Source organism: Myotis myotis, unplaced genomic scaffold (genome assembly GCF_014108235.1).
Source record: "Myotis myotis isolate mMyoMyo1 unplaced genomic scaffold, mMyoMyo1.p scaffold_m19_p_2, whole genome shotgun sequence".
NCBI classification, from domain to species: Eukaryota; Metazoa; Chordata; class Mammalia; order Chiroptera; family Vespertilionidae; genus Myotis; species Myotis myotis.
In genome coordinates this window covers 182,437,460-182,460,663 of record NW_023416324.1, presented here as the reverse complement: position 1 = coordinate 182,460,663, position 23,204 = coordinate 182,437,460, and the positions used below count along the sequence as shown (strand labels likewise).

At 36.8% G+C, this 23,204-nt stretch overlaps 1 protein-coding gene across 1 annotated transcript in view; it reads left to right on the top strand.

Moving 5' to 3' along the window:
* The first annotated feature begins 4,375 nt into the window (after positions 1-4,375).
* The window catches only part of NAALADL2 (N-acetylated alpha-linked acidic dipeptidase like 2), a 935,329-nt gene continuing 916,500 nt past the window's right edge, over positions 4,376-23,204 (top strand). Inside the window, exon 1 of the mRNA XM_036349786.1 lies at positions 4,376-4,481. The gene's annotated coding sequence lies outside the window, so the exon portion shown is untranslated. The remainder of the gene's footprint in view (positions 4,482-23,204) is intronic.

Below are 23,204 nucleotides of genomic sequence, written 5' to 3'. Positions count from 1 at the left end.
GTCAAACTGTCACTTTTTGCAGATGGCATGATGCTGTATATAGAAAACCATAAAGACTCTACCAAAAAACTACTGGAAACAATAAACAAATACAGTCAAGTTGCAGATACAAAATCAACGTACAAAAATCCATTGCCTTCCTGTATACCAACAACAAAACTTCAGAAAAAGAAATGGAGAAAACAATTCATTTTGCAATTACAACCAAAAGAATAAAATAACTAGGAATAAACAAAGAATGTGAAAGACCTATATACTGAAAATTATAAAACATTATTAAAAGAGATTGAAAGACACAACAAAATGGAAAAAATATCCCGTGTTCATGAGTTGGAAGAATTAACATAGTTAAAATGGACATTTTACCCAAAGCAATATACAGATTTAATGCAATTCCCATCAAAATCCCGTCATTTTTTTTAAAGAAATAGAACGAGAAATCATCAGATTTGTATAGAACCACAAAATATCCAGAGTAGCCAAAGCAATCCTGAAAAAAAAAGAATAATGCTGGAGGTATCACACTACCTGATTTTAAAATATACGACAGAGCTACGATAATCAAAACAACATGGTATTGTCAAAGAAACAGATACACAGATCAATGGAACAGAATAGAGAGCCCAACTATAAAATCACATGTATATGGACAGCTAATTTCAACAAAGGAGCCAGAAATGCACATTGGAGTAAAGATAGTCTCTTTAATAAATGGTACTGGGAAAACTGGAAAGCCACATGCAAACGAATGAAACTGGATTGCAGTTTGTCCCCATGCACAAAAATTAATTTAAAATGGATCAAAGACTTAAACATAAGACCTGAAACTGTAAGTCACATAGAAAAAAACATAGGTACCAAGCTTATGGACCGGGGTGGTAGAGAACATTTTATGGACTTGACCCCAAAGGCAAGGGAGGTAAAGGCAAAAGTAAATGAATAGGACTACATCTAACTGAAGAGCTTCTGCGCAGCAAAAGAAATGGACAACAAAACAAACAGGCAGCCAACCAGATGGGAGATGATATTTGCAAACAGTAGCTCTGACAAAGGTTTAATCTCCAAAATACATAAAGAACTCATAAAACTCAACACCAAACAAAGAAATAATCCAATAAAAAAGTGAGCAGAGGACTTGAAAGTACACCTCTCCCAAGAAGACATACAAACAGCCAATGGATATATGAAAAGATGTTCAACCTCACTGGCAATCCAGGGAAGTGCAAATGAAAACTACGAGATACCACCTTATTCCAATTAGAGTGATACCAACAAGACAAGCAACAGCAAGTGTTGGGGAGGTTGTGGTGAAAAAAGGAACATCATTCACTGCTGGTGGGAGTGTAGACTGGTACACCACTATGGAAAGCAGTCTGGCGATTTCTCAAAAAATTAAAAATAGAGCTACCATACAACCCAACAACCCCACTCCTGGGTATATACCCAAAAAACTCAAAATCATTTATACGCAAAGATATATGCACCCCTATGTTCATTGCAGCATTATTCACGGTGGCCAAGAGTTGGAAATAGCCAAAGTGCCCTATGATAGAGGATTGGATAAAAAAAATGTGGTATATATACACCATGGAGTACTACATGGCCATAAGAAAGGCTGAAATAGTGTCATTTACAACAACATGGATGGACCTTGAGAACATTATTCGAAGTGAAATGAGTCAAACAGAAAAAGCTAAGAACTATATGATTTCACTTATATGTGGAATATAAAACTACCTTACGAACACAAAAAGCAGTGTGGTGGTTGCCAGAGGGAGGGGAGTTGGGGAAGAAAGGGGCCCTGATATGAGGTGATAGGAGAAGATTTGACTTTGGGTGGTGGGCACATGGTTCTATATACAGACTTTTTAAATTAGTAATCCACACATGAAACCTATATGTTCATGTTGACTAATGTCACCCCAATAAAATTTAAAAAATAAAATTCAAAATTTTTGTTTTAAGATGTTTGTATCAAGCCATCATCAGAACTAAAGACAATTTCCAAAGAGTTGTATGTACCATTTTGTCTTTCTGATACAAGTGTATACCACTTAAAAGACTGTATAGAGAATAATTCTCTAGACAAGTAGGGCTTTTCATTTCTGATATTTTATCCCTAGAATATTGGCTATAGGGCCTGGCTGAAATCTATTATCAACTAAAACAGTTAGTGGGATATCATGATAGAGAATTGTGTATTTGAAGGAGATAATCTCTAAGCTTCATTCTAGCTCTAGTATTCTGACTAGGTAATACCTGAATGGTCCATAAGAAACTCATTCAAGAAACTTTTTCTAAGAACCTGAAAAAAAAATCATATCCTGAATAATGTATCTCAATACTTGAAACTAGAGTTCATTTCATTTAGTAGATAGAATTTTGAATTAGGGGTTAGAATAGGTAAGGATTAATCAAAGGCACTTTGTTAGACAAACTGACATGTGACTTTTCAGCTCTCTAACCCAATCAATACAGTTTGGGTAGTTTTGGGGGGACTGGCTGGTGCTTCCTTTCAGTTTGATTTTTAATCATATATAGGATGCATATGGAAACATGCCATTTTTATCCAGTTAAAAGAGCAGGATTAGGATAAAAGTCCCATGTAACTTAAATTTCCATGTAACTTGATTTGTAGCTTGAAGACTTAAAAATCTTTGTGAGCATGCCTATAACCATTTTTGTTACAGTTCTCATTTTCAATGTTGAGGGAGAGGAGAAGCCTATATTTGTACTGAGACAGTAATTGATTTATTGAACAACCTTGTCCATAAATAGAATCTTGAGGCCCTTTTAAATAAAAGATGAAGATTGGGTCATGAACTTCAACCCTCCCCATTTCATATTGTTTTTATCCTCCACAAATGAAACATTTTAAAGTGTCCTGAACTGTGTGTATGGGTGCACATGTATATGTATCTATACTAATGATGTAATGTCAACAATCTTGAACGGAGGACTTTTACTTCATAATAGGTTAGTCCAGAAAGCTTATAATTCACATATTAACCAAATTAGGTTACTCTTACCAAGAAACACCGAAATTCATGAGGAAAGAAAGAAGAGTTGTTTGGGACTTCCAAACTGGATGAACCTACAGGATCTAACAGACATTCGTTTTCCTAAAAGCAGAAGAATTTAAGATTAAAATTCAGAAATATTATTTTATTATATATTTTGGTGGTTGATTACTCTATGACATATTATTATTTCTATTATATAAAGCTTAAGGAAGCCCGGACAGCATGGCTCAGTGGTTGAGCATCGACCTATGAACTAGGAGGTCACAGTTTGATTCCTGGTCATGGCATATGCCCGGGTTGCAGGCTCAATCCCCAGTGTGGGGCACAGTGTGGGGCATGCAGGAGGCAGCCAATCAATGATTCTCTCTCATCATTGATGTTTTTTTTTTTCTCTCTCTCTCCCCCTCTCTCTTCCACTCTGAAATCAATAACAATATATTTTAAAACTAAAGCTTAAGGAAGATGGGAAATTTTGAAATGTGGGAGAAAAAAATATAAATGCAAAGAAAAAAGAAGGCCAAGAATTCCACCCCCACCCCAATCACAAGCATGTGAAATACTGCATTATTGCTTATCACAGCCCACAAATGTGAAATATTGAATAACCAATCTTGGTACAGAGGATATAAAACAATAGGGGAAGATTGTCAATGTCCTAAAATACTATGTAATAATATCAATCAATTATTGAGTGCTTAGTACATGTTGGGCAATGAGCTAGGCACATTATATGCAATGTCTCTAATCACAATAGTTTAAACTAATTTTTATCTGTTAAACTGAAGAAATTTATATTTGAAGAGTTGCAGAAATTACTCAAGGTCACACAGTGTTCAACAGAATTGCCAAGTTCTGTCCCACAAGTGCTCTTTCTACTAAGCATCTCTTCCTTTGGTTGGCCCATTCTCCCCAAAGAGAAAATAAACTTTGTGTTCAGCTATGTGTCTTCTGCTTTACATTTTATTGTGTTAGTTGTGCATGTCACAAAGTATGTGTGCCATTTAGGCTAGCTAAATTAAAGTATATATGTACATATGTAGACATATGTACAAGTGAGAGCAAGAGAAGAAAGTATTTGTGTGTCTGTGTATACGTTTGTCCTCAGAATAAAATGCTGTGCTTAAAAAAAACAAAGTGTATTTATACATTCTTGACTTCTAAAAAAGAAAGAAGAAATAGAGATGCCAACAATAGAAAATAACTGATAAGGTAACTCTGAAAAGCATTAACTAAAGAATAAATTCAGGAGCCAACTTTAAATTAGCTAATATAGCTTCCAGTTTAAATTAATCATCTCTGTGTTCTTTATTTGTTTGTTTGTTTTGTTTTGTTTTTGTTTTTATGAACAGGAAATGGGCTTTGACTATTAGGCACCTGGATGAAGAGCCTTGGGTTCAGCTTGTCAGAGACCTGTAACCTGCAAAGACCCTCTGGTTGCCCTAGGATCTTTCAATTGAGGTAAGACCTAATTACTTTAATTAGAATGTTAGACTCTTACTCTTGAATGAACTTTTAATAAGGTAAGTTAGCATATCTCTATATTGTGCCAATAGCTGCTCATTTTGAAAAAAAAAAAAAAAAGGAAAATGCAAGCATTATTCTGTTGCAAAGGCTTATGTATTCCAAATTCTACTCAGCTTGTACTTCATGGATTTGAGCCCAGTCTCTTTGTAGAATATTATCTAAATATTTAAATTTTTGTGTGGCTGTTGCAGTTGGTAAAATTTCCTTGCTTTTGTGGTATCAATTTACTTTTATACAATTGTAAATTGTACTATACATGATCAAATTTGTCTCACTTTTTGGTTTAAGTTGTGCCAGTGATTTTACTTAAAAATGTCAACACCGTTGCTGTTTGTGCTATGATATACCATGACTTTGCATTGCTTATTTATTCCAAGTGAATACGGATTTGTTAACCTTTTGTAATATCTGTTTCTCTATGCCCACAGATAGACTGTGAACTTCCCTTTAGGCATTAGATTTTGAAGACGTGTTCTGAAAGGAGTTTATAACTCCTTGGAGCACCCAGCTTGGAGGGAGGGGGGTTAATGCCAATATGTGATTAGAGAATTCTATTCTGTGGCACCCTAGCTGCTGTCAATATTCAAATGCTGGTTCAGGCTTACTATGTATAACACTTTACCTGGCATGGATGATGCAAAGGCCCCGATGCAGCATGGAACCAGGATCTGAGATCTGAGCAGACCCAGCATGGCCACCCACACACGTTGGGAACTTGGGTGTACCATTTAACCTTCAGAGTTTTCCCTTGATTTTGAATTGAGGAGTTAGATTAAATCGTGGAAAGCTGACAAATGCATGTGAAGATCAGGTTGATAATTCAAATCTATGAAGTGGCTGGGAGTGTATGGTGGGCCTGTGTGCTCTGTCTGAAACCATTCAGATTCAAGCATTTTCAACCTGGATGAAAAAAGTAAATCATGTGGAGTGGGGGGTTGAACTTGGCCATTGGATTGAATGAATTCTAAGGTCATTTCCAATTCAGTAAATGGTTATAAAATTTTATAACTATGTAAAATACAATATTTCTTAGCATCTGTTGAGCTCCTGTGTCTTATCATGCTTATGTAATTAAAAATAAGTAAAATAAAAGTAAACTGTTTGCTTTGGGTTTCCCTTGGAATTATAAAATAGAATTAAGGGAAAAGTGATTTTTTTAGCGTAAAACAATTAGTTCATCTGTTTAATATTTTGTGAGTTCCTAAAAATTTTATTCTTTTATTAATTCACCTAGAATAAAAACTTTGAATCTAATACTATATTCCAAGAATAAAACCTATCGTGTAAATTACTGGTTGTTAGCAGTTTCTTAGTTTTTTTAAATTAATATTTTAACTAACAGTTTAATACAAATGTTATTTTATGTAGACAGAAATGAAAGTGGTAGTTTAAATAAGTATATTCTCTAACAGTTTTTAGCTCTATTCACTTTTGTTCTTTCTTTGTTTTTAATTTATAGTGATGACATATACATATCTCTTTTTTAAACAGATAGTTTAGCTGAGAAAATAAATGCATTTTATCAGAGGCTAATGGCAATTAGGCAACAAGCCTAGTAGAAGATGGGAAGTGGGCCAAGCCAATATACTCTAGGGGTCTTATCTATTCTCTTTGGCTCAATTTAAATCAGAATTTATGTCTACTAGAAAATTGAACTCATGACTGTAGAAAGCCCTGTGTGTTATCCAGTGGTAAACGGAAAATTAGAAGGACCCAGAATTTGCATACCTTTAGTTGGGCCCTTCCATTAGCTTCGTTCTTTATTACCTCTATAGGTTTTCACTTCATGATTATATGAAATTATAGACAAATTCAAGTTACTTCAGGTATGATAAATTTTGAGAATGAATGTATTGTATGATGCATGCTTTATTTATATCATTCAGGGAATTTTTCCATGTGTTAGTACAAACTGTTACTGCCTTAAGATGTATAATCAGACAAAATGTTTTAAGAGGCTTTTGCATTAGACTTCATAGTCCAGCCTTTTTGTAATGATTTTAAGTACTTTCTGTCTACTTCTTTGATAGCCAAGTTAGAAAAAATACTTGGCTGTTAATGCTCAAACTGACTAGACCCAGTTAGATCTGTTGTATTTTGTGTGTGTGTGTGTGTGTGTGTGTGTGTGTGTGTGTGTGTGTGTGTTTTAATTTACCCACAATATCTGACATTAACAACATGTCTCGGCTCTTTTTTTTTTTCCAAACAAAAAAAGTGATAATGTTAGAAGATATAATTTAAGTTAAACCAGACATGGAGGCTCTGTAATGATGCTTTTTATGTTTTATTGCCTTGTTTTACCAGTGTGAATAAGCATTTTTTAATTCTCTAGTCATATGCTTTGGTAACACACAATATATGGACAAAGTAGACATTTATACAATAAACTCAATTACTTATTATTTTTCTAGGCTTAGAGAATTAATGACAGGAATGTCTAATCCATTGCGTAGCTCACATTCCCAACATGAAAATAAGTAATGCAAGTTTCTAAATTGAGGTAGTTAATTGCCACCTTGCTTGTAAATACACCTCATAAGCAGTTCTGAAACTGAGAACTCTCAGACTTAAATTCCTTTTATTCTACAAAAGATGCTCTGATATGCACTTAACATAAAATCACCTTTAGCATTTGACATTTATTAGTCATGGCTTTCAAATGAAGTGTTTAATTGAAATCAAAGTGCCATTGTTTTTAATAACCCAGAAAGAATGTGTATGAATATTTTAAGAAGATATGACAGTGGAGTTAAGAATACTGTAGCTCCTACTTAAATATTGCAGTTGTTTGAACAATTCTATAAAATAGTCTTATTATCAAAATCTAATTTAAGGTTTAATGATGCAGTAAAGTGGGATGTTCACAAAGAAACCAGAATAATAACAGTAAAAATTTAGCCACAGCTTAGTACATTCTAACCAAAATTTTCTGGTCAATTAGATGTGACTGTGTTAAACAGAGACAAACTGCAAAAGTAATTAGAAATCACGTATCAGTGAATGGCTCGATGCTGGAGCCTGTTGAAGGCATTTTGTGCTGCCTAAGATTTGCTACCCCTTCCTGGGTCTCTTTAAACCAAAGTAAATGCAATTATTACAAATTTTATTTTTCTGGATGAAGTTCTCACTAAACTGTTTAACAAATGTGATTTGTCCCAGAATTTACTCTTCACAATTTTATTTTTCTTAAGCCTTCGCTTTGAGTACATGATTAATTTTTTTAAAGGCAGTTAAATGATCTAATAGCAGCAATTCAATGGAAAAATAAAACCTACTATCATAAACATCCTAGAGCACTCAGGAACTGTGCATTTCTCATTCACTGGATTACAGTAGAGTCTTGCTGATATTGTAAATCCCATGCAAGAAAAAATAGGGAAGAATACTGATGGCAAAATCAGTGAGGTACTTTTTGTCTGTCCTTACTTACCCCCGTACCCAGTGTAATGCCATCTAAACCAGTGGTTCTCAACCTTGGCTGCACATTAGAATCACCTGGGAATCTTTTTAAAATCCTGATTTCTCATCAGGCCCAGAAATCAGGATTTTAAAAAAATTCCCAGGTGATTCTAATGTGCAGCCAAGGTTGAGAACCACTGATCTAAACAATGATTTGTTTAGTTAGTATACTCAGCAAGACATTAGCTTTATTGATTCAATCTACAAGCATACCTTGTTTTATTGTGCCTTTAAGATATTGTAGCAACCCTGAGTCAAACAAGTCTATTGGAGTCATTTTCCAATAGTATTTGTCCACTTCAGATCTCTGTGTCACATTTTGATGATTCTCTCAATATTTCCAACTTTTCCATTATTATTATACTAGAGGCCCAGTGTATGGATTTGTGCATAGGTGGCGTCCCTGGCCGTGATTGGGGCTGATCTGGGCCAGCTGGCCACAGGGAGGGACCGCAGGAGGTTGGCTGTGGGAGCACACTGACCACCAGGGGGAAGTTCCTGCATTGAGCACCTGCCTCCTGGTGGTCAATACACATCATAGCCACCAGTTGACCTGTCGACGGGCTGTTCGGTTGTTCGGTTATTCGGTCGCTTAGATTTGTTATAGTGATCTTTGATGATAGTAGGGCAAGACCCTCCACCAGCAAACACATTACACTTCCTTGAAGGCTCAGAGCATGATTAGTACCTTTTAACAATAAAGTTTGTACATTATTTAGAAATAATGATATTGCATTTAAAAGACTATGGTAGACATAACTTTTGAATACATACATAATACATCTCTATATATAAAGAGCTAGGGGCCATCACATCCGAAAAAACCTAATGGATAACTGAACAGGCTGAGTGGGGTGACAAGGCCAGCAGGGGGCTTAGTGAGGGATGACCAAATGACTGAGCAGCAGGCTGCGTGGGGCGACCAGGCCAGCAGGGGTGGTTAGTGAGAGACGACCAAACAACTGAGTATCGGGCTGCATGGGGTGAATAGGCCGGCAGGGGGGCAGTGAGGGGCGACCAGGCTGGCAGAGGAAGCAGTGAGGGGCGACCAGGCTGGCAGAGGAAGCAGTGAGGGGCGACCAGGCTGGCATGGGTGGCAGTTGGGGACTACTAGGCCAGCAGGAGAGGGAGTTGGGGGTGACCCGGCTGGCAGGGGGGCCAGTGAGGGGCATCCAGGCCAGCAGGGGGGGCCATTAGGGGCAACCATGCTGGCCGGGGGGCAATTATGGGTGACCAGGTGAGCAGGGGGTGACCAGGTCGGCAGGGGGCAACCAGGTTGGCAGGGGGGAGCAATTAGGGGCAATCAGGTCGGCAGGCAGAGGCAGTTAGGGGTGATCAGGCTGGCAGGTGGGGGAAGTTAGGGGCGACCAGGTAGGCAGGCATGTGAGCAGTTAGGAGTCAGTGGTCCTGGATTATGAGAGGGATCCCGGATTGGAGAGGGTGCAGGCTGGGCTGAGGGGACCCCCCTCCCATGCACAAATTTCATGCACTGGGCCTCTAGTACATACATAACATACAGCGTAATTTTATATGCACTGGGAAACATTTGCAACTTGCTTTATTGTGATTTGGCTCTGTTGCAGTGGTCTTGAACTGAGCCCACAATATCTCCAGGGTATTTCTGTATTTTATTAAAATAAATTTTAATTAAATCATTGCCTTATTTTTTGGTTTGTACTATATCATGCAATTAACTAATAGAAAAATCCATAAAAAGAATTTAAATAGAATAAATATTTAAATTGTATTGTACTATTTCTGGTAGAAATGGTGATTTTTGTATCATTAGGATCTATCCTTGAAACTGAAATTATTTAAATTAGTTTTTATCTATTTTTAAGAATGTTTTAATTTAGTAGATACCTTGAAACAGTTTTCTTTTTAAGAAACAAAAGAAAATTATTTATGTAGGGAATTAAGAAAGTAATTAAGAGCTAAATAATATTTTAAAGGGAAAGAATTTGGAGTCATCAATGTTTTAACTTTTATAAATGCAAATTATTAGACATCTCCTGCATAATTTTATAGTTTTTTTTAAAGATTTTTAACCATAGTTTTTGATATAAATTTCAAATATATCAACTTTCAACCATATTAATCAGTTTGGCAACAATTTATTCAGAACTTTATGCTGAAAATTATCTTTACACAAGTGGCTTTATTTCCTTATACAACTGAAATAAATCTATAACATTTCCTTGCAAATTTGACATATGGTCCTTTGTTAACCTTACATGCTATGAATTTCATGCTTGTGTATTTATGAAGTGCTGTGTTGTCCTTGAAACATCTTTTTATATTTGTCTTTTCAAGATAACTATTTCTAAAATTGATTTTTTTCTAGCTGAATGTTCACCTTTTAAATCAAAGGTTTGCCTCTGCAAAACCCATTCTCCTATTGTTCTTTCTCTTTCATATATACAATATTCCCACCATATGCAGCATGTTAATATTTTTAAATGCTCTTTAAAATTTTGTAAAGACAATTTCATACATATATTTATGGTGAGCATATTATATGCCAGATACTATGTTAAGTGCTGGAGAAACAAAAGTAATTATGGAAGAGTTCCTTTCCTCAGGATGCTCACTGTATAGTGGGGATACAAATCATTACAATACAGTGTGACGTTGTAGTGTGAGCATTTAAAAAGTAGCACAAAGATGTATATGAATTTTTTAAACTCCCAAATACTTATCTTCAGCCCAGATCAATCTCTTTCACTTCACATCCAAATACTAGGGTGACCTGCTTTTAGAGAGCTAACCTAAAACATAGATCACAACAGCCCATAGAAATCAATGACATAATATCTTCTATAATAATAAAAGCATAATATGCAAATTGACCAAATGACTGAACAGCGGAACGACCATCCAGACGACCATGCTATGACACCCATTGGCACCAGGCCAGCCAAGGCGGGTGTGATGCAATTGGTCAGGGCCTGGCCATCACCCCATGATCGCCCTGCAGAGGGAGGCCCAGGCCACCAGCCGGCAGGGCGATCGATCAATCAGGGGGCTCCACAATCACCCCAAAGAGGGAGGCCCAGGCTATCTGGCAGTGCTGTGGCAGGTGGACGGGGCCTACCTTTTTGGGGCAATTGATCACAGAGCTCCCAGACTCTGAGAGAGCACAGGCTGAGCTGAGGGACCCCCTGCCCTGAGTGCACGAATTTTGTGCACCGGGACTGTAGTCCTATGTAATAAAGGACTGATATGCAAATCAACCGAATGGTGGAACGACCAGTCACTATGGTGCACACTGACCACCAGGGGGCAGACACTCAATGCAGGTGCTGCCCCCTGATAGTCAGTGCACTCCCACAGGGGAGCACCACTCAGCCAGAAGCCCTGAGCCAGGCTCCTGGCTGGTGAATGCAGCAGTGATGGTGGGAGCCTCTGTTGCATCTGCAGCAGCACTAAGGATGTCTGACTACAGGCTTAGCCCCGCTCACCCCGGGGATCCCTTGAGGGCTCCTGGACTGCAACAGGGCACAGGCCAGGCTGAGGGACCCCCCACGAGTACACAAATTTTGTGCACTGGGCCTCTAATAGTGTATAATTATTATATGCATGTGTGTTATTAATTTACATTACAGTATGAAAAATATGTCAAATTTATTTGAAGTTATATATTTCTTATTTATTTTTCTGTTACATTATTGCTATCCTTTAAATAAAATAGCAGTAGAGCAGTTAAAGGTAGCAATTAGTAGTAATTAACAAGACCAATTAAATAAGTAATATGTGTAAAACTATAATATTGTTATAACGCTTCTTTGTTCCGTTTTATCCTCTGATACATAACCTATTTCACCAATTTTTTGAACTTTTATTGCACATTTAAATTTTGTAAACTATGCACATTATTATGAATTTTTCAGATAAATGAATTTGAGATTATAAATGGAGAATTTAAATGCTAACGAACTAACTAAACTATATTTAATACAAATGACAATGGCGTATTTCTTCCTGTCCCATAATGCAGTAAGCTATTTGTATTCTTCATCCTTTTCAATAACACTTATTTGAACTGCATGCAGCCTTTGGGTCATCCTCCTTTTCTTTTAATAGTAAAAATGAATATAGTCACATGTAAAATTTCAAGTTCTGCTCTTATCAAGCTCCAATTACACTAATTCTTGGTAGTGCAATATGATAACATCAAGCTAAATATCCTCTCAACAAAAATATCTGCTTACTTATGACTTTACTTCTTAGGAGTCACAGGTGTTTAAATATCTGAGAATTCGATTCTAGGTCTGTCTATCCATTTTGTATCTACAGCCTTGTTTTGGTAGACCCGCTAATGTTATAGGCCCTTCTCTCCAACACCAGGGAGGTGTTACTGGACAGGACAGCCCCCATGTAAATTAATTAATACAAGAGACTTTGATTGCATTGTGAAAAGCCAATGTATTAAAGCATGCACCTTTATTGAAAAAAAAAAACAAGCAAACCTATACACCTGACTTCTGAAGCACAGATGGGCTCTCAGAGCTGTTTGTCAACCAGCTCTGTTACATTTATACATTTAACATATAGGCCATTCCTGTCTAATATGTCTATCATTTTTGGATACTTCAGTGTGCATTGCATGACATTATAGTTGAACCTCTACTCCCTAGGGATAATGGTTTTAAAATACAGGGATTTGAACTTATAAAAACAAATTGGATTCCAAATACATTGTGGTCTTAGGAAAGAATAGAGAAAGTCCTTTTAACTTGGCTTCCCTTTTCTGCTGATATGTATTGGAGTTTTGAAGTAGTGTGAGTTTTTCTCAACCTAAACATCAAACATCTCTGGTGCAGTCACTTCACTTTTTTTTAGATTCCTTAAGGCCACTCAGAGTTCATCAAACCGACTTAGAGAAACAGCACATAAATGTCTATTTTATTTTAATTTTTTCCTTCTCCTCTTCAATGTATTTCCAAATTAGAGAAGAACATTATTCTTGCCCCATACTTAGAAAAAAATAGGCACTTGTCTAACGAGGATATATTTTTCCATGTCTCTGAAGTCCCAAATCTCATTAAGTCCTTCTGCACTTTTTGAGAAAAAAAAATAAAAATGATCAATAGCTTTTATTATGAAATTCTCAATATCACCGGTGGGAAAAGTATGCTCTCTTTAGCAGTATCATATACAAGGTGTGCTGAGCATTTAGTGGGTAATATCTTTGCATTTTCTTTGGTCACAAGTTCACAGGCTGAGGGGGTCTGTCAAAATTTATATTCACATTGTCTGCTAGATATGCAGGTAGATGAGTATGGTAGGCAGACTAGCAGCCTCAGTAAATGTTCAAGACCTCATCCCTGAAATGTGTGAATATGCTATGTTACATGACAAAGGGGGGTTAAGGCAGCAGATAAAATCAAGGTTGACCATAAACTGACTATAAGATTAGAAAAATGCCCTTGTGATGACAAAAGCCCTTAAGTGTGGAAGGGAGAGGCAGAGGAGTCAGTGATAGGGTGATGTGTTGTATGAGAGTCAACCAGTCATTTGTTGCTTTGAAGATGAGAGTAGGCCTCCAGGGAAGGAATGGAGGTGACCTCCTAGAAGGGGAAAATCAAAACATTTTTCCCTAGAGCCTCCAAAAAGGAACTCAGTCTTGCCAGCACTCTGATTTTTAGCCTTTGCAACTTAATTTTTACCCATTCAGACCCTTTTCAGAATTTTGACTTCCAAAACTGTAAGATAATAGATTTGTGTTGTTTTAAGCCACTTTTTGTGGTAATCTGTTACAGCAGTAATAGGGAATTACTACAGTTGTCAAAGTCTAGTGTTTTTTTTGGACAAAAAGTCTGTGTTCCTTGTTTTATGTTTTCTGCAGTTTTGTAATATCCTCATTAAAATACCCTGGGGTGGGGCGGGGACTGGGTGGAGGGGGGCAGGGAGGGGACATCTGTAATACTCTCAGTAATAAATATTTTAAAAAATAAAATAAAATCTATAAGATGATTTGAAACTCCATTTTTTAAATAAAAATGCCCAAGAACTAAAGGAAACATTTTTTACGTTGTTGGCTCGATTCCATGCATCACTTGAGTTAAGGTGAAAACATGATTGTTGATAAGGTCTGACTAGATCAGGTCTTCACTGTAATAGAACAACACATGTATTTTAAAATTTTATATTTTCTGTTTGCCTACATGGTTGCAACCTTTGAGTCAGGAAATATAACTGTATTCATTTTTATAGCATAATCAAGTAGTGGTAGGAAACATGGTAATTCTTGTGGTGCGCCCACCAACTAATACAGTGACTATTTTCACTAAGCATTGCTGTCTTTTGAAGAGATGAAAAAGCATTTGGCAGATTTAGAAGTACTTGCCTGTTTCATCTAGGACTTGTAAAGTTTGACTTCTTATGGACTTTCATATTCCCTTTTCTACCATGCCCAATCCAAAATTCCTTTCTGCCGATTGAGTAGAGTGTTCTGTTTTGGTTAGTTACCTCCCCAATCCAATTGTATGTGTCCTGCTATCTGTCGTTAACATAATACAGCTGTCTGGTTTATGCTGACATTGATATTCTAATCATTCTCTGAACTCAGTGTTAAAATGAAATGAGCATTACTTCAATATAAAGCACATAGGTAAGCCACAGGCAAAATCAAAGACAGTTATTAATGCTCCTGATTACAATGAACTTTGGTTGCACACATAAGTCACATCACTCAGATTAATGCAACAATGGATGTTCCATTATTAGGAACTGAAAATCCTGCTTGCCAATGTCAGTGGTTGGGGAAAACACAGTGATAGAAACTTCCAAAAGTAGATAATCTATGCCACATCAATCCTATACAATAAAAGCCTAATATACTAAGTGTCCGGTCGTTCAACCAAACAAAGCGTAATATGCTAATAATATGCTAAAGCCGTTGAACTGCTTGCTATGACATACACTGACCACCAGCAGGCAGACAGTCGACTGGTCGACCAGTCGCTATGATGTGCACTGACCACCAGGGGGCAGTTGCTCCGACCAGTAGGTTAGCTTGCTGCTGGGGCCTGACAGTTCAGGACTGAATGAGATGGGCCGGACATGCCCTGGAGCCCTCCTGTGGTCCCTCCCAGGCTGGCCAAGCTCCCGTGTCCCTCCTGGGCCCCAATTGTGCACCTGTGGGGTCCCTCAGCCAGGCTTGCATCCTCTCACAATCCGGGACCCCTGAGGGGATGTCAGAGAGCCAGTTTCGGCCTGATCCTGCAGGCCAGGCTGAGGGACCTCACTGGTGCACGAAATCGTCATGATACCTCTAGCATGAATATAAATTGAGTGTTTTAGTCTCAGTTTTTTGGGCTATATGGGTTTTGTATTTTCCCTATAACCTTCTGTACCCATTGATGAAAATTGGGATGTTTTGCATCCCTAGGAAGGGTTTCTGGGATGTAGGAATTTTAAGGCTTAAACTTGAATAGTGCCAGGCAAATCTGAATTGTTTATTACCTTAAGACCAATGATAGCTTTTTATATAATTGGTAATCACATACCTAAAACAGTCTTATGTCCCATACATGCTTATATTTTCTAACTTGGTGTATTGCACTAAATTTATCAAACCAGAAACAAAGGAAGCATCATATTTAATATCCTTTTCTTAACCCCTTTTCTAGTAATTCACTAAGTCCTGATATTTTTTTTCCATAGTATTTGCCAACTATAGAATGTCTTCCCATGCTTACAAAAATGATAAGTACAAAAAGATGCACACAGAAAAATCTATGTCCTTTCTAACTTGTCCCCAGTCTTTCTAGTTTTCACCTAGGCTAAAGCAGTACTCACTTATTAGTTTCATATGCATCTTTATGAATGTAAATGCAAATGCAGATACAATGTTTTATTGTCTCATTCTGCAACAATCACTACAATTTGAAAAAAAGAAGAATGATTTACATATGGCAGTCAGAGGTCCTTAGCAATTCTGAAATGCACTAGGGTATATATTGTAGGCTGCTACCTGAGGGTAAAATAATAATCTTGAATTAAATCTTGGTTTTGCTCTTAGGATAAAGTTCCCCAGTCTTTGTGCTCCATGGATTTAGGCTGTATCTCTGGAAGGATCTTTTGTTTTTTTATCCTCCTTAGTTATAATGAGAGTATTGGAAAATTGGAAGCTTAAAGGTCTTTTAGATGTCTCATATAGTTACACTTTCTTTGTAAACACAACTCTCACAAAACCATTTTTTCCCTCAGTAAATCTGATGCTAGTCAAAAGCCACTTGACTTTCTTAGATATTCTACACATACTGATATATTTTTATGTTGACTGAAGTTAGTAGTGTCTTTAAATTAAATTATAATGTAATTTCCTTATTTAATTATTTTGGCTGGTATCTCTAGTAAAGTGTTAAATAATACTTTTGCTTCTCACTTAGTTGATAATGCTTCTAGTGTTGCCCCATTAAGCACAATAGTGGCTTTAGGTCTAAGCTCAATATAGCATATAGGAAATTGCCATCTAGTTTTATTTTACTGAGTATTTGAATCCAAAATGATTATTGAATTTTGACAATGGCTTTTTAGCATCAACAAAGAGAATAAAATATTTTCTAAGATATATCAATATTATTAGAAAAACATATTAATAGATATTCTAATATTGAAAATTCTTAAATTTTTGAAATAAACCTCACTTGGTTATGATGTTTAATTACTTTTGTGTACACCTGGTTTATATCTGATTTAGTATTTTTGCTTTGATATTTATAAATAATATTTACTTGAGTGTGCATGTGTGTGTGTGTGTGTGCAATTTTTGTGGACCAAGAAGTTTTCTTCTTTATAACTCTATAGACATTTTAGAACATTGAAATTGTCCATATTTTAAAGATTAAAAATAAATTTCCCTGTGAAACCATCTGAGACTGATACTTTTGAAAGTATCTAGTGATAAATTTTTCTATTTCTTCAATGTAAATCTGCTTTTAGGCTTTCTATTTCCTCTGAGGTCAGTTTTGTAAATTATATTTTCTTAGAAAATTATCAATTATATCTAGATTTCAAATTTATTTGCATACTGTTTAGCTATATAGTCTATTATGGTTATTTTACATATATTATAACTGCAGTTATTTTTCTTTTGTCATTTATAATTATCTTTGTGATTTCTATTTTATTCCTTTTTAATCAATATTAATTAAGCTTACCAGAGATTTTTTTCTTTTTAAATTTGTTTATTCTACTGTGTTTTCAGTTTTATTTTCTTTTTCTTTATTAATTTGTTCTTTTTTGCTTCAATATCATTTGCCACTCTTTTTCTAACTCTGGAAGTAGATTCTTAATTTACTTTTGTTGATTTTTTTATAGATAAACTACTTAAGAAGAATAATTACCTCATGAATAATGTGTTTAACTTTTATGAACTACATTTTCCAGGAAGAATGGGAGTTACATAGTTTATACACACAAACAGTATTTATACAGAGAGGCAGGAAACAGCATGCATATTTTGCTGAAGCAAAGCATTTGAGTGTGGTACTAAATTGAGCCAGATCAATTAAATATTACAGATTTAATAATGTGCATCTTGATATTGACTTTTCCAGGCATATAAGGTTTGTGGTGATGTGTAATTAATTTATGTATGTAATTAACTTATGTATGTAACTTATGTATGTTTTGTTTATATGTTAATCTCTACTATGTCTACAAATTTACTTTCTTATTGATTTCCTTTTTTCCTGGGATTTTATTATAAAATTAGTGGGGAGACTTAAATTACTACATAAGTTTGTAATTCCCCTCTCTTTATAATCTTTAAATTTATTTTCAAAATTTAGACTTATAGTTTTAATTCTTTTATTTATGGGGGGAGAGGCAAATATTGTATCTTAAGAGAATACTTTTTTTTTATAAGTAGCAGTTCTCTGAGGGAATGAATAGCTATGCAACTCCTGACAAATTAAGAACCCTCAGAAGGAATGTATGGCAGGATTGAAAGGTGTGTGTGTGTGTGTGTGTGTGTGTGTGTGTGTGTGTGTGTGAATGTTTAGAGCTGTTTGCATCCCCTAGCCATTGGTTATATTTTTTCTGTTCCAGCAAAGTGATCACTATGGACTGAATTGTGTTCCTCTAAAATCCATACATTGAAGCCTTTACTCTCAATTTAAGGCTATTTGGAGATGGGGCTTTGGGAAGATAATTAGGTTTAGATGAGGCCATGAGGGTGGGACCTTCATGATGGAATTAGTGTCCTCATAAGAAGAGACACTAGAAACTTGCTTCCTTTTTTTCTCTCTTTTTCTGTCTATACCCACATGCACCAAGGGAATGCTACGTGAGGACACAGCAAGGATATGGTCACCTGCAAATCAAGGAGAAAGCTCTAACCAAAGAGACCTGATTTCCAGAACAGTGAGGAGTAAGTTCTGTTTAAGCCACTTAGTCTGTGGTACTTTGTATGTCAGCCTGAGCTGAGTTAGGCAATGTCACTCCATTTCTTTTGTGGAAGCCTCTGCTAACTATTGTGTCTTTTTTTAAAAAAAATTGTATTATGGCTTTTTCAAAGTAGTAAAACTTTTTTTTACCATAGTAGTTATTATAATGGGGAATTGGAAATATTTGGAAAATGAAGGGTTTTTTTTTGAAATTTTCTTTAAAGATACATATATGTTTTTTTAAATGCGTGTGAAGCAGAATATACAGAGGTATAATAAAAATGTGTTTTTATTATGTATAATGAAAGTATTTTAAATTTCTAATTCTGAAAGTATTACTTATGCTTAAGTAAATTCTTAGAAATTCATGATTCCTGCATGAATGAAGATTGATAAAGTATGAAATGAGGACAGTATATTTCCACATATGCAAAATTACAGAACTATTTTTTTGTTGATGTTAATCCTTACCAGAGGGTATTTTTTCCATTGAATTTTAGAGAGACTGTAAGGAAGGGGGAAAGAGAGGTATAGAAACACTGATGTGAGAAACACATAGATTGGTTGTCTCCTGCACTCACCCCAGCTGGGCCAGAGATTGATCCTGCAACAGAGGTGCGTGCCCTTGACCAGAATCGAACCCATGCCCCTTCAGTCCACAGGCTGATGCTCTAATCACAGAGCCAAACTAGCTAGGACACAGCACTATTTTTTAAATGTATCTTTATTGTTGAAAGTATTATAGATGTCTCCTTTTGCCCCCATTGATTCCCTCCAACCCACACTCACCCCTATTGTTTTATTTTAAATATATTTTATTGATTTCTTTATAGAGAGGAAGGGAGAGGGATAGAGAGTTACAAGCATCAATGAGAGAGAAACATTGATCAGCTGCCTCCTACACACCTACTACTGGGGATGTGCCCGCAACCAAGGTACATGCCCTTGACCGGAATTGAACCTGGGACCTTTCAGTCCGCAGGCCAACGCTCTATCTACTGAGCCAAACCAGTTAGGGCCACCCCCTATTGTTTTAAGATTAGAAATTAAGATGTGCTTTAAAATGAAGTGGGTTAGATATGAATATCATTTCATCGAAGTGCTTGCTTTGGGATTCACTTACAACTGTGATTTTTAATCTTTCTTTCAGTCCTGGCCCATTCAATGAGTCTAACATTTTCATTAATAATGGGAGTTAAGGAAGCTTTTTATACATTACTAGAGGCCTGGTGCACGAAATTTGTGCATAAGTAGTGTGCTGGGCTGCATATCTGGCGCTTTGGCCAGATGGGTCATGCTATGCTGTCTGTTCCTAAAACACATAGATAGGAAGGTACTGACATCAGGCCAGGCCTTGAGATATGGTCTCATGGCCCTTTCCCAGCATGCAGGCCTTCTTTCTCAGAAGGCCCTGAAGTCTCATTCCAAATTTGGGAGACAAAGGACTGGAAAAAGTATAAATAAAGAAAAAAGTATAAATAAAAGTATAAAAAAAGTATAAATAAAGTTTCCTCCATATTGGGGGCCCAGAATTTGAAAGACACATTTTTCTATGGGCCTCCACAGAATTTAATAATAAAATGTAACTCTTGCAGTCAGCGCTGCAGTTCAGCCTCTGCTTCGGCAGGGTGCTGTAACTGTAGTCACTGGCCATGGAAGTTGGCACTGCAGTTCAGCCTCTGCTTTGACAGGGTGCTGTAACTGTAGTCAGTTGGCCAGCTTAATAAAGGCTCTTAAATTTAAATTCTGAGTCAGTGGTCTATCTCGCTGAGTGAACCCATAACAGTAGGATCCCTAAGCCTGGTTGGCAATCAGGGCTGATCTTCGGGAAACTGGTGGGGCGATCAGGGGGCCCACGCTGGCACCCGCCTTGGCTGGCCTGGGGCCTGCAGGCTGGGGCCAGCTCTTGCATTGACCATCTGTGCCCTGGTGGTCAGTGCATGTCATAGTGACCGGTCATTGTGGATTTGCATTTTAGGCTTTAATTATATAGGATATCACTTAGTTCTCACTACCATTCTTTGTGAAAGGTTTTGTTATTTTCATTGTACAATAAAGAGAGATTATATAAATCGATTGTGGCAAATCTAAGGTTTAAATTAAGTCATGCTCTTAACCATTGAATTATTTTCTTTCTTTCTAATACATTTTTTGTTGATTTTGGAGAGGAAGGGATAGGGAGAGGTAGGAACATCAGTGATGAGAGAGAATCATTGATTGGCTGCATTCACAACCTGGGCATGTGCCCTGACTGGGAATTGAATTGTGATCTCCAGGTTCATAGGTCAATGCACTGAGCCACGCTGGTGGAGCAGAATTAATTTTTTTTGAAAATGTAGCTAACGAGTGCCTCTATTAGATAAAAATTCTGCTCAAGTTAAATTCCAAAAAGTTTTTTTTTTTTCCTACTGATGATCACTTAGATACCTTTCAGTGAAATACCAAATATAATCTTTTTATAAAATTTTTAAATATATTTTATTGATCTTTTTACAGAGAGGTACGGAGAGGGATAGAGAGTTAGAAACACTGATGAGAGAGAAACATCAACCAGCTGCTTCCTTCACAGCCCCTACTGAGGATGTGCCCACAACCAAGGTACATGCCCTTGACCAGAATCGAACCTGGGACCCTTCAGTCCACAGACCAATGCTCTATCCACTGAGCCAAACTGGTTAGGGCCCAAATATAATCTTTAATAAAAAAAAATTTAGTGTTTCTACTTTGCTTGTGTCCTGAATACACACATAGTCTACCTTTGATTCATCCAATTCTACCAAAGAGTTTAACAGAACAAGACCCATGGTAGGCTCTTGAGAGAAACAGGACACATTTTCTATTTCTAATTACTATCAGAAATTATTTCCTTATCAAACTTATTTTATAAAACCATAAATTATATAGTTCATCCACAACTTCCATAATTCTTAAGGAATTTCATCAGATATAAGACATTTACCTGACATATAATCGTTAGAAGGTCTAATCAAAGTATCTGCTTTTCCACTGTTATTTTTAATGCCTGTAATTCCACTTACTGATATGTTCCCAAATATGATTCTGCATGGCCTACTCTCTATTTTCACAATTTCCAGAAAGTAACTTTTTCATAGCTCCATTGTGTAGGCAGAGATTTTAAGCCTGTAGCCTGTTGCGTTTATTCATCTATTTCTTAATTCCATATCAGGCAATCATGAATGGTCTAGGAGGGAAGAAACACATATTGCATCAGTGGGAGGTTGAAGTAGCCATGCATGTAGAGGCTCCACTAAGAATTTCAGCCTCATCTGTGTTACACAGAATGATTGACAAGCACCCCAGTGGGACTTTAAAACAAGCATTAAAGCTTCCTCATTCTAAAATATGAATGTTTCTTTAAAGAATTATTTTGATATTTGCCTAAGGTTGTTTTCCCTTCACTTTGAATAGGATGTGAAATTGTCTAAGTCCAAATTAGGTGATTAGCCAAGCAGCACACAGCAATGTGCAGTTGTTGCTCTCCAATACGCTTGTTCCATTTCACAGCTCTACTTAGTGTCTGGGCTTCTGCTGTGTGTTCTGGGCCAGGCAACGTGCAGCTCTTCTGATGTCACCTCTGCTCCATCTCCTGGAATAATGATTTTGACGACAACGTACACTCTTTAGCAAAATCACTATTTCTATAATGGCTTTTAAAGACAGTTTGTCCTAAGCATGGTGCCAGAGGGCATTAAAGTTACTTAGTTAAATTGAGAAAGCTCTGAGCAGAATTAAGATAAAACTATTAAATGGATCCTACTCAGCTGTGCTTGCATACATGCAGCCAACACTGTCTCTGTCATGAGGAGGTAGAGCACAGCTTTGCACTGAGGGAGGGGCTGGTGCAAGAGGGCAGGTGAATTTTGAAATGAAGCCACAGTGTTCGATTTGCTCCGATTGCTCATCTCACAGCCACCATGAGTTATTTGTTCTCAGACATGCCCTGACCTCTCATCTCTCTTTGCCTTTGTCCTTGCTCTTCTTTCCTCTTAGAGCCCCCTTTCCAACCTTGCTTACTTAGAAACTCCTATCTCCTATTTTCAAGTACCCTGACAGTTCCTTTTATGTGTTTCCTGATACTCCTAGCTAAAAGAAGAAGAAGAAGAAAAAAAAAGAGCTCTCGTCTCTATGTCCCTATGGTACCGCCAATGAATTTCTGTTTTAGCATTATTTTTCCACAAAATAATTGTCTCTGTACATACCCATCTTTCTTCATTAAACTCTGGACTCCTTTAAGGTAACAGAATGTTATTTTTATTATTTTTTAAGATCAGCTGCTTTTGCTAAGGAGGGGAAGTCCCAATACTTTGAGCCACTTTGCTTGCAAAATGCTGAGATTTAAGTACTCAAGTCCAGAGAAGTTATGGCAGAGCACCTTTGTTCTGCATAAAAATACCTGCAAGGTTTGGGGTAGGTGGTGGCAGGGAGACCACATGCAGGGACGCCATTGCTGGGGCAGCTGATGAGCAAGGCTGGACTTAATGGATGGGCGGGTCATGGTGAAGAGTATTCTGGTTAGATGCTTAAGCAGAGAGGCTTTGGCACATAGCATGCCTTAAGACAGCCGTGGGCAAACTACGGCCCGCGGGCTGGATCCAGCCCGTTTGAAATGAATAAAACTAAAAAAAAAAAAAAAAAAAAAAAAAAAGACCGTACCCTTTTATGTAATGATGTTTACTTTGAATTTATATTAGTTCACACAAACACTCTATCCATGCTTTTGTTCCGGCCCTCCAGTCCAATTTAAGAACCCATTGTGGCCCTCGAGTCAAAAAGTTTGCCC